This window comes from Bufo gargarizans, chromosome 9 (genome assembly GCF_014858855.1).
Source record: "Bufo gargarizans isolate SCDJY-AF-19 chromosome 9, ASM1485885v1, whole genome shotgun sequence".
Lineage (NCBI taxonomy): Eukaryota > Metazoa > Chordata > Amphibia > Anura > Bufonidae > Bufo > Bufo gargarizans.
The window spans coordinates 121,117,666-121,133,204 of NC_058088.1; positions in this window are offsets into that span (position 1 = coordinate 121,117,666).

A 15,539-nucleotide genomic window follows, 5' to 3' on the forward strand; every position below is an offset into this window, starting at 1 on the left:
CTTACACATGTGGAAAAATATGGTAGGGAGTCAGAAAACAAGGTTCCCTTTTTTAGGGCTATCCTTCCGGCTGCTATATGATTCCTCCTTAGAGCAGTGTGTAATGCTCCTAGGGAGGCTTACCTCTGCAGTATGCTGTCTGATGGAATATGTCGCAATTGCTTTTTCACTGACTCCATCTGAATGAACGTGAAATCCTCATTTGGTCTTCATATAAAGTACAGCGGTACAGTACACAAAGCTGTAAGAGGGCCATGTACATGAGTATGTTGGTGCAGCAGTTATATATCAATCACTAAACTCCATTCACTAGTGTAGGCGATCCTGTAATAGACATTCCTTGCCAATCAGCTGAGAGAATCAGCACTGTCACAGCATGTGGTTTAATGTGCACTTTCTTAGGCCGTTACTACCTAATAGTCCAGTAGAAAGTGATAATTACTTGCATGTTTACATTTATCTTTACAGCTATACTTGTAGGCAGTCAAACTGATGCGGAAAAATCTGGGGTTTTCCAGAAGTCTTATGTGTCAAAAGCTTATGCTCTCTCCTATCAAAGTTAATATGTGATTGTGCCAGTGCTTGTCAAACCTTGTGTGCAAGACTAAGGCTGGGTTCACGCGGGCGTGTCCGGATTAGGTCCGGATGCGTCCCGGTGTATTGCTGCAAACCCGCGCGAGTAGGAACGCAATTGCAGTCAGTTTTGACTGCGATTGCGTTCCGATGTTCAGTTTTGCACGCGCGTGATAAAAAAACGACTGTGGTATCCAGACCCGAACTTCTTCACAGAAGTTCAGGTTTGGGTTCGGTGTTGTGTAGATGTTATTATTTTCCCTTATAACATGGTTATAAGGGAAAATAATAGCATTCTGAATACAGAATGCTTAGTGGGTGGTCAATTGAGGATTAAAAAAAATATATAACTTACTCACCTTCTCCTCTTGATCGCGTAGCTGCCGGTCTCTTCTTACTCCTTTAATGATGAGCTGCCGGCTAAAGGACCTGTGGTGACGTCAGATCACATGCTCCAATCACATGGTCCATCTCCGTTCTGAATACAAATTGTACTTAGACTTTTTTAGTAAAACATAATGCAGACGGTTCCGTCTGAACGGATACCATCGTTTGCATTATAGGAGCGGATCCGTCTGTACAAATACCAGACTGATCCGCTCCAAACGCAAGTGTGAAAGTAGCCTTAGGTGTTCTATTCATTTTATTATTTTCCCTTATAACATGGTTATAAAGAAAAATAATAGAAGATGTGCACAGTGACATCATCAATGGTCCTTTAGCCAGGTCCTGAAAAAGTAGAAAGAAGATGAGATCCACTACGCCACCAAGTGGATGGGGTGAGTTAAATTTGTTTATTATTTTTAACCCCTCAATGGACATTTTACTAAGCATTCTGTATTAAGAATGCTATTATTTTCCCTTATAACCATGCTATAAGGTAAAATAATAAAATCTACACAACACCGATCCCAAACCCGAACTTCTTTAAAGAAGTCTGGGTTCGGGTCTGGGTACCAAACATGCCGATTTTTCTCACGCGCATGCAAAACGCATTAAAACACTTTGCAATTGAGCGGAAAAATTGTGCATTTTCCCGCAACGCCCCGCATCTTGTCCAGCCTTCCCACGTGCCAACCGCGTGAAAACGGCCTTAGGCGTCTTGCACAGGAAAAAAAAAATTCAGTTTACGTTCCGTTTTTTGCGTTCCGTATATGGAACCATTCATTTCAATGGGTCTGCAAAAAAACAGAATGTACTCCGTATGCATTCCGTTTCCGTTTTTCCGTTCCATTCAAAGATAGAACATGTCCTATTATTGCCCGCAAATCACGTTCCTTGGCTCCATTCAAGTCAAAGGGGCAGTAAAAAAAATGCAACGGATACAGAATGTATCCGTATGTCTTCTGTATCCATTCCATTTTTGCGGAACCATCTATTGAAAATATTATGCCCAACCTAATTTTTCTATGTAATTACTGTATACTGTATATGCCATGCTTCCGTTTCTGTTTGCGATCCACAAAAAAGGAAGCCAAACGGAAAAACGGAACAGAATGGAAACACTACTGAAACAAAACACGGAAAAACTGATCTGTTTAAAACGGACCTCAAAACACTGAAAAAGCCATACGGTTGTGTGCAAGGGGCCTTAGTCTGGAAACAGGAATAAAGATCCTCAACATGCTGGTAAAGGGCTCATGCACACGACTGTAGGTATTTTGCGGTCCACAAAAAAACGGATCTGCAAAAAATATGGATGACGTCCATCCGTGTGCTATCCGTATTTTGCGAAATGGAACAGCTGGCCTCTAATAGAACAGTACTATCCTTGTCCGTAATGTAAACAATAATAGGACATGTTCTATTTTTTGTGGAACGGAAATAAGGCCATATGGAAACGGAATACACACGGAGTAACTTCAGGGTTTTTTTGCGGACCCATTGAAATTAATGGTTCCGCATACGGTCAGCATATGGATAGAAAATACATTTGTGTGCATGAGCCCAAAGAATGCATTTATACACGCAGCAAACATATTTTGTTCCTTTATATGACGAATTGCACGCAAACTATGATGACTCTGAGGCTGTTTTCAATTTAAGAATGCAGTGGTCCCAGTCTATTATTAGGTCCAACTGGGACCAAGGATTTGAAAAGTTTTCACAAGTATTGTGGTAAATCAGATACTTGTGAAAACTTTAATAGTATATAATAGTATCTCTAACTTTAATATTATTGCTCCAAGACCTGTCCTCACCATTGGTGACTGCTTTCGAGCCACTAGACCTCCTCCTAAAATGCGTTATGGCCATTGGCAACTCATAATGGGCAGATGAAAATTCTGCTATTTATCATTCCAAATGGTCCCTGTGAGATCCTGTTATCTATATGGCCCTGCAAATGTAAGGCAAATGAGGATATAATGCTGGGGATATTTTTCTGTTGAAGAATACACATACAGGGGTGCAGGTGAGGAGGGAAACTTTACAATCATCACTTTCTCATGCTGCTGCAGATATTTTTTGAGTAGGATACTGCAAAGTGGGAGAAGCTGTCAGTGCAGGGTATTACCTCCATTTGTGACTCTGCTTGGTCCATCTCTTGTTTATATAGAAAAGAGGCTGATGTGGAGCTGTATGGAAGAGCGCTGGAGGTATTGTTTGGCAGGACATCTCTACCATGTGCATCAGCGTCTTGGGACTGGAGTGGTCATCTTGCTTTGCAGTAGACCACAGAAGAGCAATAGCAGAGCAAACATTGATCTTGGACCGCTTTTTATTCTTCATTGCTCCATTAAAGCACCATTACTTGAATGTGTGGTGTAAAATTCTCCATTTTAAGGTGGAAAATCCCTTGACAAAACAAGCATATGGTATAAGCTATAGCTGCAATTTAGATACCATCCTTGACACATTCGGACTACCCTGACAGACACTGACATCTGCTCAATTGCTATAGCTTTCTACATATTATTGATCCTTTTATTGAGTTCTGTGCTTTTACAATATAGTGCCCTTGAGGTAGAAAACAGAATTGGGTGCAATTTACTCATAAACACACCATCCAATTCTGCCTGTGGGGTCAATAATGCTGCAGAAGTCTTGGATGTCTAGTTTAAGTAGTGCTCACTTATGTGTAGAAGGGCCTATTCTATAACACAAATGCTCTAGCACTTCATAGAGGCACCTTATGGGTATGATATGCAGCACATGCTCTTCTACTGCCACCCTCTGTAACTGGTAAGCAGAATTTGTAAGGGTTGTAAAGCAGTTGTACCATTTTAGTAACATGTAGGACCCTTAGCTGCATCCTGGTTGAAGATACATTCAAGATGATATTAGGTTTAACAATAGCATAATATAATGTTCATATGAAAAGCATTTCATGATGCAGGGATGTTGGTCCTATGACATTTTTGTCACTTGCCACATAGAACTGACAACAGGCTTCCATTTACAGCAGCATGTGAGCTGACATAAAGCCAAGGACAGATGACGACAGCATATGTAACATAGTAACATAGTATATAAGGCCGAAAAAAGACATTTGTCCATCCAGTTCGGCTTTTTATCCTGCAAGTTGATCCAGAGGAAGGCAAAAAAACAAAAACAACTGTGAGGTAGAAGCCAATTTTCCCCACTTAAGGGGGGAAAATTCCTTCCCGACTCCAATCAGGCAATCAGAATAACTTCCTGGATCAACGACCCCTCTCTAGTAGCTATAGCCTATAATATTATTACGCTCCAGAAATACATCCAGGCCCCTCTTGAATTCCTTTATTGTACCTACCATCACCACCTCCTCAGGCAGAGAGTTCCATAGTCTCACTGCTCTTACCGTAAAGAATCCTCTTCTATGTTTGTGTACAAACCTTCTTTCCTCCAGACGCAGAGGATGTCCCCTCGTCACAGTCACAGTCCTGGGGATAAATAGCTGATGGGAGAGATCTCTGTACTGACCCCTGATATATTTATAAATAGTTATTATACAGTTGCAAGAAAAAGTATGTGAACTCTTTGGAATTATATGGATTTCTGCACAAATTGGTCATAAAATGTGATCTGATCTTCATCTAAGTCACAACAATAGACAATCACAGTTGGCTTAAACTAATAACACACAAAGAATTAAATGTTACCATGTTTTTATTGAACACACCATCTGAACATTCACAGTGTAGGTGGAAAAAGTATGTGAACCCCTAGACCCTAATGACATCTCCAAGAGCTAATTGGAGTGAGGTGTCAGTCAACTGGAGTCCAATCAATGAGAGGAGATTGGAAGTGTTGGTTACAGATGCCCTGCCCTATAAAAAAACACACCAGTTCTGGGTTTGCTTTTCACAAGAAGTATTACCTGATGTGAATGATGCCTCGCACAAAAGAGCTCTCAGAAGACCTACGATTAAGAAATGGTGACTTGCATAAAGCTGGAAAGGGTTATAAGAGTATCTCCAAAAGTCTTGCTGTTCAACAGTCCACGTTAAGACAAATTGTCTATAAATGGAGAAAGTTCAGCACTGCTGCTACTCTCCCTAGGAGTGGCTGTCCTGTAAAGATGACTGCAAGAGCACAATTCAGACTGCTCAATGAGGTGAAGAAGAATCCTAGAGTGTCAGCTAAAGACTTACAAAAGTCTCTGGCATATGCTAACATCCCTGTTAGCGAATCTACTATACATAAAACACTAAACAAGAATGGATTTCATGGGAGGATACCACAGAGGAAGTCACTGCTGTCCACGTTTACAGTTTACACAAGAGCACCTGGATGTTCCACAGCAGTACTGGCAAAATATTCTGTGGAAGGATGAAACCAAAGTTGAGTTGTTTGGAAGAAACACACAACACTATGTGTGGAGAAAAAGAGGCACAGCACACCAACATCAAAACCTCATCCCAACTGTGAAGTATGGTGGTGGGGGGATCATGGTTTGGGGTTGCTTTCCTGCGTCAGGGACTGGACGGATTGCTATCGAAGGAAAAATGAATTCCCAAGTTTATCAAGACATTTTGCAGGAGAACTTAAGGCCATCTATCCACCAGCTGAAGCTCAACAGATGATGGGTGTTGCAACAGGACAACGACCCAAAGCATAGAAGTAAATCAACAACAGAATGGCTTAAACAGAAGAAAATACGCCTTCTGGAGTGGCCCAGTCAGAGTCCTGACCTCAACCCGATTGAGATGCTGTGGCATGACCTCAAGAAAGCGATTCACACCGGACATCCCAAGAATATTGCTGAACTGAAACAGTTCTGTAAAGGGGAATGGTCAAGAATTACTCCTGACCGTTGTGCACGTCTGATCTGCAACTACAGGAAACGTTTGGTTGAAGTTTTTGCTGCCAAAGGAGGTTCAACCAGTTATTAAATCCAAGGGTTCACATACTTTTTCCACCTGCACTGTGAATGTTTACACGGTGTGTTCAATAAAAATATGGTAACATTTAATTCTTTGTGTGTTAATAGTTTAAGCAGACAGTGATTGTCTATTGCTGTGACTTAGATAAGGATAAGATCACATTTTATGACCAATTTGAAAATCCATATGATTCCAAAGGGTTCAGATACTTTTTCTTGCAACTGTATCTCCACTTAGTGGTCTTTTTTCTAAGGTGAATAAGCCTAATGTTGATAATCTTTCAAGGTACTGTAGTCCCCCTATTCCACTTATTACTTTAGTTGCCCTCCTCTGGACCCTCTCCAGCTCTGCTATGTCTGCCTTGTTCACAGGAGCCCAGAACTGTACACAGTACTCCATGTGTGGTCTGACTAGTGATTTGTAAAGTGGCAGGATGCAACATAAGATGCAACCCATTATCTTACGTGCCTTGGCAGCAGCTGCCTGACACTGGTTTCTACAGCTTTGTTTGTTGTTCACTAAATTTCCTTGTCAGTGTTACCCAGTGTTTTACCATTTAGTATGTACTGGGGGCTTGTAGTATTCCTCCCCATGTGCATAACCTTACATTTGTCAGTGTTAAACCTCATTTGCCACATCTCTGCCCAAGCCTCCAATCTATTCAGATCCCTCTGTAGCAATATACTGTCCTCTTACGTGTTACTTTACACAGTTTAGTGTCATCTGTGAAAATTTATATTTTACTGTAAAAGCCTTCTACAAGATGATTACTAAATATATTGAAGAGAATAGGGACCAATACTGACCCCTGAGGTACCCCACTAGTGACAGTGACCCAATCTGAGTGTGTACCATTAATAACCACCCTCTGTTTTCTATCATGGAGCCAGTTACTTACCCACATACAGACATTTTCTCCCAGACACGTTCTTAAAGAGATTCATCTTATTGCGTGATATATCTATGCTACCAGTTATTTTACTACTGGTCTCCTATGCAGCCTCTCCTGTGCTGTAATAAAGACCATCCTGTCTGTGAGGAGTTGCAGGATACAAACCACATATCTGGTTTCCTGTCTGTAAGTAAATATTTAGAGGGAGACTAAATCCATGACACTCTCCTTAAGTTCATATGGTTTTAGGGTTAACATCCTGCAGTCATTTATAGCTCTTGCCTCCCGTGACACGGGGACAAAAACTAGGTCACCAGCAGACGTGGCCATAACAGTTATTTCAAGTGGAAAAAATAAAAAGCTGCAAATACGTATCAAAGATTCTGCATGGAAACAGCATTGAATAATGTTTAAATAGTTTAATCTAATAGTGAATAAAGAATAATAATATTACTAGCATAAATCCTAATTCGGGTTTCACTGTATTGTGGTTTCAGAGTCTAAAGTAACTAGAGATGAGCGAATCAAAGCTGACGAAGTGGAATTCAATCTGAATTTCAGGAAAAATTTGATTTGCAACAAATGCGAATTTCCTTGTGCCTCGTGGTAACGAATTGCGATTTTTACTAAAATGGCGGCTACAATGGTGGCTACACGTGTGAGGACATGGGGCAAGAAACTCTGGGAAGGCGGGCTGACCCATAATGCCATGCATGCAGCCAATCAGCAGCCAGCCAGCCCTGTGATGTCACAGCCCTATAAATACCCACAGCCATCTTGGATTCAGACATTTTCCAGCAATATGAGTGCAGGGACAGACGTTGCAGGCACTAGGGAGAGTTATACTGAAACCCTCATTGTGAAAAAAAAAAAACGATATATAAGTGCAGGGAAACAATAGTTAAGAATCATTTCACAGCATCTTAGTGCAGGGAGAGACATCTGAAGTTGCTATCGACGGTGCTAGAAAAACCTCATTGTGAAAAAAAAAAAGCAATTTACAAGTGCAGGGAAACATTATTTGGGGATTCAAATAGCCATTATACAGCTCTGGCATTCTAGAAATTTGTTCTTGTTATTGGGGTGCAAGTGCTATGTTGAAAAGCCTTTAGTGGCTTATATCTGTGAAAAAATAATATATATACGCATTTCACTTCTGCAGTTATTTGTGTTGAAAGCGTTCAGTGTCCTATTTCAGTACAAAAAGGGAAAAAATTATACACACTTCACTGTTGCATTTATTTGTGGTGAAAGACTTTAGTGGCCTATTTCAGTACAAAACAAAAAATATATACACATTTCACTTCTGCAGCTATATGTGGTCAAAGCATTCAGTGTCCTATTTCAGTACAAAAAGGAAAAAAATATACACACTTCACTGTTGCACTTATTTGTGGTAAAAGACTTTAGTGGCCTATTTCAGTACAAAACGAAAAATACATACACATTTCACTTTTGCATTTATTTGTGGTGAAAGACTTTAGAGGCCTATTTCAGTATAAATACAAAAAATATATGCACATTTTACTTCTGCAGTTATATGTGGTGAAGATGTTCAGTGTCCTATTTCAGTACAAAAAGGAAAAATATATATGCACTTCACTGTTGCATTTATTTGTGGTAAAAGACTTTGGTGGCCTATTTCAGTACAACATAAAAAATATATATACATTTCACTTCTGCAGTTATATGTAGTGAAAGCATTTAGTGTCCTATTTCAGTACAAAAAGGGAAAAATATACGCACTTTACTGTTGCATTTATTTGTGGTGAAAGAGTTTGTGGCCTATTGCAGTACAAAAACAAAATATATTCAGTGTTCACTTTTGCAGTTGTATGTGGTAAAACCTTTAGTGACGTATTTCGGTCAAAAAACACAATATATTCAGCGTTCAGCGCTGCAGTAATATTTGTGGTAAAGCCTTTAGTTGCGTATTTCAGTAGAAAACGAAAAATGTATTCTTATAAAATGTTATCCTTATTAATTAGGGGTCCACGGTTTCATGGAAGCAGCGGCGGTAGCAGTCAGTCAGTGCGTAGTGTTGTCGGTAAAATCACTTACTGTGGTGTGGCAGTTTTTTGTACAGCCTCCATATTTAGAACCTGTGGGCAGAAGGTGAAGCGTGGCCAGTGTGCCAATGTTGGCACCATGGCCCTGCGTCAATATATGCAGCATCACCATAAAGTGGCCTGGGAGAACTGTGGCTTCGATGTGGTGGTCCAGCCTGCCACAGCAACCGCTGCATCACCCACTCCAGCATCCCTGGGCGAAGGAAGCTGTCTGTCATTCCCAACGTCTGCTGGTCTTGATGCTCCTGCCCCTCCTACTCCTCATCAGTCATTCCATCAGCAATCAATCACCAAAGCGATTGCCAAGAGACAACAGTATTCATGTATGCATCCAACGGCGCAGAAACTGAGCGTGCTACTGTCTAAGCTGCTGGTGTTGCAGTCCCTCCCTTTCCAAGCGGTGGACTGTGCACCTTTCAGAGAACTGATGGCTTGTGGCGAGCCGAGGTGGAGAGTCCCAAACCTTTAGTGACTTATTTCAGTAGCAAAAAAATTTTTATTCAGCGCTGCAGTTATATGTGGTAAAATCTTTATTGACGTATTTTGGTCAAAAAACTAAATTTATTCAGCATTCAGCGCTGCAGTTACATGTGGTAAAACCTCTTGGGATGTATTTCAGTTGAAAAACAAATTTTATTCAGCGTTCAGCGCTAAAGTTATATGTGGTAAAGTCTTTATTGATGTATTTCCGTCGAAAAACTAATGTTATTCAGCGTTCAGCACTGCAGTTATATGTGGTAAAATCTTTATTGACGTATTTCGGTCAAAAAACAAACTTTATTCAGCATTCAGTGCTACGGTCATATGTGGTAAAACCTTTTGTGGCTTAGTTCAGTAGAATTTTTTTTTTATTCAGCGTTCAGCGCTGCAGTTATATGTGGTAAAATCCTTATTGACAGGTTTTGGTCGAAAAACTAATTTTATTCAGCGTTCAACGCTGCAGTTATATGTGGTAAAAATTTTATTGACGTATTTCGGTCAAAAAACGAATTTTATTCAGCGTTCAGCGCTGTAGTTATATGTGGTAAAATCTTTATTGACGTATTTTGGTCGAAAAACGAATTTTATTCAGCATTCAGTGCTGAAGTTATATGTGGTAAAATCTTTACTGATGCATTTCGGCTGAAAAACTAAATTTGTTCAGTGCTGCAGTTATATGTGGTAAAACTTTTTGGGACGTATTTCGGTCTAAAAACTCATTTTATTCCACGTTCAGCGCTGTAGTTATATGCGGTAAAATCTTTAGTGACGTATTTCGGTCGAAAAACTAAATTTATCCAGCCTTCACTGTTGCCGTTATATGTGATAAAATCTTTAGTGATGTATTTTGGTCGAAAAACAAACTCTATTCATCATTCAGCACTGCAGTTCTATGTGGTAAAATCTTTATTGAGGTATTTCGGTCGAAAAACTAATTTTATTCAGCATTCAGCACCGTAGTTATGTGTGGTGTAGGAAGGAACAAGGGGCAAGGGGTTGTCATTAATGGACGGTATGTGTCACCGAGGTTCCTGGCCTCGGTGAGGTAAGAGACATTTTTTTCCTGAAATGTCATCGCTGAAGTCTGACACTTCAGCTGGTTAGTATGGCTTTAAATCTCATCCGGGATGGCTCTTACTGGGAGTAGCCAAAGTGCTGGGTGGGAGGCTTCTCCCCATGTTCCAGGCTGGGTCTTGGGAGGCTTATATAAAGCAGTCAGCTGTCACAACCAGACAGCTGAGAAGCTCTGACAGAAGCCTTTCAGAACCTCCTCCTTGAGTTTTCTTTGTTTTTGGTTTTCAGTTCCTCATCTCGTTAGCCTCTCTCAGCTGTCTTGTAGTTGGACTGATTGCATCCCTTTAAATTCCTCCCCATAATGCATTAGTGTGCGGTTTATAGTGTGTGTGCATGCTGATCCTATCAGTCTTCTACAAGTTAAGTGTTTTACATTCATTTGTGATTTTCTGTTTGCTGGATCCCAGGTGACCCTGACACCCTCCGTGTCTAGTGTAGGGAGCCGGTGGTCATGTCCCTTCACTATTGTATGGTGTTCAGGTGTTATATAGTCGAGGTACGAGGATATGCGATCATCCACCATTGGGATTATTGCATAGGCTGAGCAGTAAGGGAGAGAGCCAGGTCTGATGCAGGGGTCTCCCTTTTTGTTCCTTAGTTTTGGATCCAGTGAGTCATATATTCATTTTGCATTGTCTTGTTTCCTGTACACCTTCCGTGACATCAGCACTGTCAGGTGGGGTGGATTATCCTCCATCTCACAGTGAAGCTGTGGTGTCTCTGTGTTTTGGGATCTGAATATTTGTATCGTGCTAAAGGCCTGAGAGCCGCATGCTGGAAAACAGGCCCCTAAAGCCTGCTGTGGACCGCTGATGAAAAACTGCTAACAAGGTGAATGTTTTGTTCTGTGGACTTTCCATGGTGTGAACGAACACCAAGACTGCGATCTGTCATTTTGTTTTGCCTTCTGTGTGAATAAACACTGAACTGTTTATGTTAAAGACTTTCTGGTTGCCTCTATACTGCGTCTGCTAACCTGCCTACCAGAGCGAATCCCAACAGCAGTAAAATCTCCATGATGTCTTCATGATAAATCTGCAGGGTGGGGGCCCCGTGTGGCTTCTACACACTTTCAAAATAATCCTTTAGTGGGGCGAATAGATGCCGGATGACCAAGGCGCTCGTTGACCTTCCCAGGAGCTGCTGTCGGGAACAGCGGTTCATTTCTGAGATGTCCGTATAGTGCAGAGGGAATCCAAAGACCCTCTCCATCACCGTGTATCACAGGATGTCCTCCTTCCCATCCATGATGACTGGGAACCACATCATCGAATAAACAGAAGACTGGCAGATTCTCTCCTGTCTTAGGCAACACTAAAATTTTAATTATTACATTTATTAAATATATTTATTATTAAATTGAACCAAAACGTGATTAAAATTATAATAAAGTAAACTTAAATTCGCCAATATATTATCCAAATATTCGAGGGAAATTCACAGACAATCAATTTACCAAGCCTTTTGTGCCAGAGAACGTCTTTTAAGCAGCACTTTATAGAGTTGATATATTTTAACCTTTTGTTCTGTCCCATATTCACTGTAAATGAATAGACAAAGTGGCCACTCTGTGGCCTTCTCATGCTGTTGCCACCTCCGTAATCTTTCGTCATCGTGCCACTCTGTGGCCTCCTCATGCTGCTGCCACCTCTGCAATCTCTCGTTGTCGTGCCACTCTGTGGCCTCCTCATGCTGTGGCCTACTCATGCTGCTGCCACCTCCACACTATGTCACCTTGCCACTCTGTGGCCTCCTGATGCTGCCGCCACCTTCACACTTAGTCATTGTGCCACCCTGTGGCCTCCTCCTGATGCTGCTGCCACCACCACCTCCACACTCTGTCATTGTGCCACTCTGTGGCCTCCTCATGATGCTGCTGCTGCCGCCCCCTCCACACTCTGTCATCCTCATGATGCCGCCACCTTCAGACTCTGTCATTGTGCCACTCTGTGGCCTGCTCATGCTGCTTCCACCTCTACACTCTGTCATTGTGCCACTCTGTGGCCTCCTCCTAATGCTGCTGCCACCACATCCAGACTGTGTCATTGTGCCACTCTGTGGCCTCCTCATGCTGCCGCCACCTCTACACTCTGTCATTGTGCCACTCTGTGGCCTTCTCATGCTGCCACCACCTCCAGACTCTGTCATTGTGCCACTCGGTGGCTTTCTCGTGATGCTTCTACTGCTGCCACCTCCAGACTCTGTCATTATGTCACTCGGTGGCTTCCTCATACTGCTGCCACCTCCACACTCTGTCATTATGCCACTCGGTGGCCTCCTCATACTGCTGCTACCTCCACACTCTGTCATTGTGCCATTCAGTGGCCTTCTCCTGATGCTGCTACTGCTGCTGTCACCACCTGCAGACTCTGCCATTGTGCAACTCAGTGGCTACCTCATACTGCTGCCACCTCCACAGTCGGTCATTGTGCCACTCTGTGGCTTCCTCATACTGCTGCTACCTCCACACTCTGTCATTGTGCCACTCAGTGGCCTTCTCCTGATGCTGCTACTGCTGCTGCCATCACCTACAGATTCTGTGATTGTGCAACTATGTGCCTCCTTATGCTGCCACCACCTCTAGACACTGTCATTGGTTCACTCTGTGGTCTCCTTATTCTGTTCCCACCCTTCCCACTTCATGACTGGGACACTATATTGCCTTTCGATTAGGCTGACATCATCATTTGTTTGACCCCCTCTTCTGATCTGTCAGAAGGAAGGAAAAATGAGACACACAACGGATCCTGTCTGTGTAGCAGCTGTAAGGCCTGAGGCCTGTAGGGTCCCATCAGAATTGGCTTATGATTTGGTAGCCAAAAGCAGGAGTGAGTACAAAACACCGAAGACATGCAAATATTCCATTCACGTGTCATCTCTGTTTTAGATCCACTCCTGTTTTTTTTTTTTTTGCATTAGCAATACTGATGGTTTATTGAGCAAATGCTGCATCCTCCTGTGTATTCCATCTGCCAGTGGGGGTCACCCTTGTGGTCATAAGTTTATGTGTGATGTTTACTTGATGTTTTCCTTTGTTGTTCGGTGCAGCTATGGATCTGGGTTCCTGTGTGTGGATGTGTGTGTGCTGAGTTCATTTTGTATTGTGTGGACTTCAGCTTGCCAGCAGAGGGATCCAGTCAGCAAGGCTGTGGCAGGTGGCTGGAACTAGTGCAGTTCACCTGCCATATCCATAGGACTGTTTGTGTTCCCCTTTTCCCTGCAGCTTGGTCAGTGAGACTCCCGTTCCTCCGTGTCCAGAAGGAACAGGTCGTCTTACCCTACTCCTAGTTCAGGGACCGGCGGAGGGTGAGTAGGGATCCGAGGTTCCTGAGCATGGGCCCTCCTACCTTCAAGGTCGGCTCATGCAGCTAGGAGTTAGGGTCGGATTAGAGATGCGTTAGGAGGTGACCTGCTCCCTAATTCTCTCGTCCTGGCCGAGCAGCCGTTAACATCTTCTGGCATCGCACGGCTGAGGGTTTTCCCCATCCTCAGCCATGACAAATACAAAAGGAAGTCCGTCCATCCATTCCAAAGCCAAGAGGTGGACGTCCTTGAAAAATATCAATCAACAAGTCGGCTCATCTGAAGGTCTATCAGTTCTGGCAAACATGGCAGTGGAGGTGGTTTGTATGCTTCGTAATAGTGAGATCATAGATGTCCATGCAGCACCGTGCAATGCACATTACACAAGTCTGGATAAGTGGCCTGAAAAAAGGTGAAGAAGCCTCAACTTCAATATTGTCATAAAAGCGCTGGCTCAAGTTTGCAAAAAAAGTATGAAAAGTGGAAAGTAGAAGATTGGAAATTGGTGATTTGGAGCGATGAGACGAAAGTCAGTAGACTGGTCTTTAATGAGTGCAAATGGGTCTGGAAGAAACAAGGGAAAAGAGGGATAACATATGGAGAAATTGAAGGAACTGTCAAGTTTGATGGAGGAAGTCTGATGATATTGGGTTGTTTCATAGCCAAAGGTGTTGGATACTTGACCAGGATCGATGGTGATCTCAATGCTGAGCTATATATGAGTATTCTATGAGATGAGTTACTTCTTACACTCAAGTACTGTGGGTATGAAAAGGACGACATAGTGTTCCAGCAGGACAAGTATATGTTGAGATTGGCAAAATAAATGGTTCAATAACAATGAAGTAGAGGTGTTGGCTTGGCTCTCACAGTCCCCAGACCTCAACCTAATTGAACACTTGTGGGTAGAGTTGAAGAAAAAGCTGTATTTGTACCCAAGTGAGTCAACCAATATGCACCAACATTGAGTTGAGACATGCTTGAATCTGATCGAGAACATGCCCAGAAGGATTTAGGCAGTGTTGAAAGCCAAAGGTGGATTTACAAAATAATTAAATTTAGAATTTTAGAAGCTAAACAGTAACAATGCAGTTAAATGACAAGAATCTGCATAACTAATCATATTCAAAATAGTTCAATTTATGTATGAGATATCTAAGATGATTGTCTATAAAATCATGGTAGTCTCACATTTGAAGCTTTAGTGGATGGTGAGTTATAGAGCCTGAAAGGCAAAAGTTTAAACCATCGTTACCCTTTTGCTCTTCTTTGTACTGTAGGCAGAAGTCAAGGCAGCTGGAGTTCAGGAAGATCACTGAGCCAAAAACTGACTGGGTTTGCCAGCAGGTTGATGCTATAAGGAGCATTGTACTGAGAAAACATTTAAAGGAAATGTGTCATCCAGGGGCGTCGCTAGGTCAAAACATTCGGGACTGGAGCCCCGGATGTTTTGTCCAGTGCCCCTACTGTTTATGCTGGTGGGATTTTTTTATTTTATTAGGTTATTCCTAGCAGTCTGGGCAATCCCACAAATCATCCCCCAACCCCCCTTGTACTTGTTCCGCTACTTGCAGGCTGCGCGGGCATGAGTTCAGAACTTCAGTCACTTCGGTGTCCAATTCTGTTCTGCAGTGCATGATCCCGTGATACCTGCCACGGGAGGTCACGGGTCTCGCAGGATTGTGTACTGCAGAACAGAATTGCGGACCAAAGTGACTGAAGTTCTGAACTCATGCCTGCGCAGCCTGCAAGTAGCGGAACAAGTACAAGGGGGGTTGATGGGTTCCAACTTCCTATACTTGTTGATGGGTTCCTTCACAGATTACAACTGGGCATCCCAGC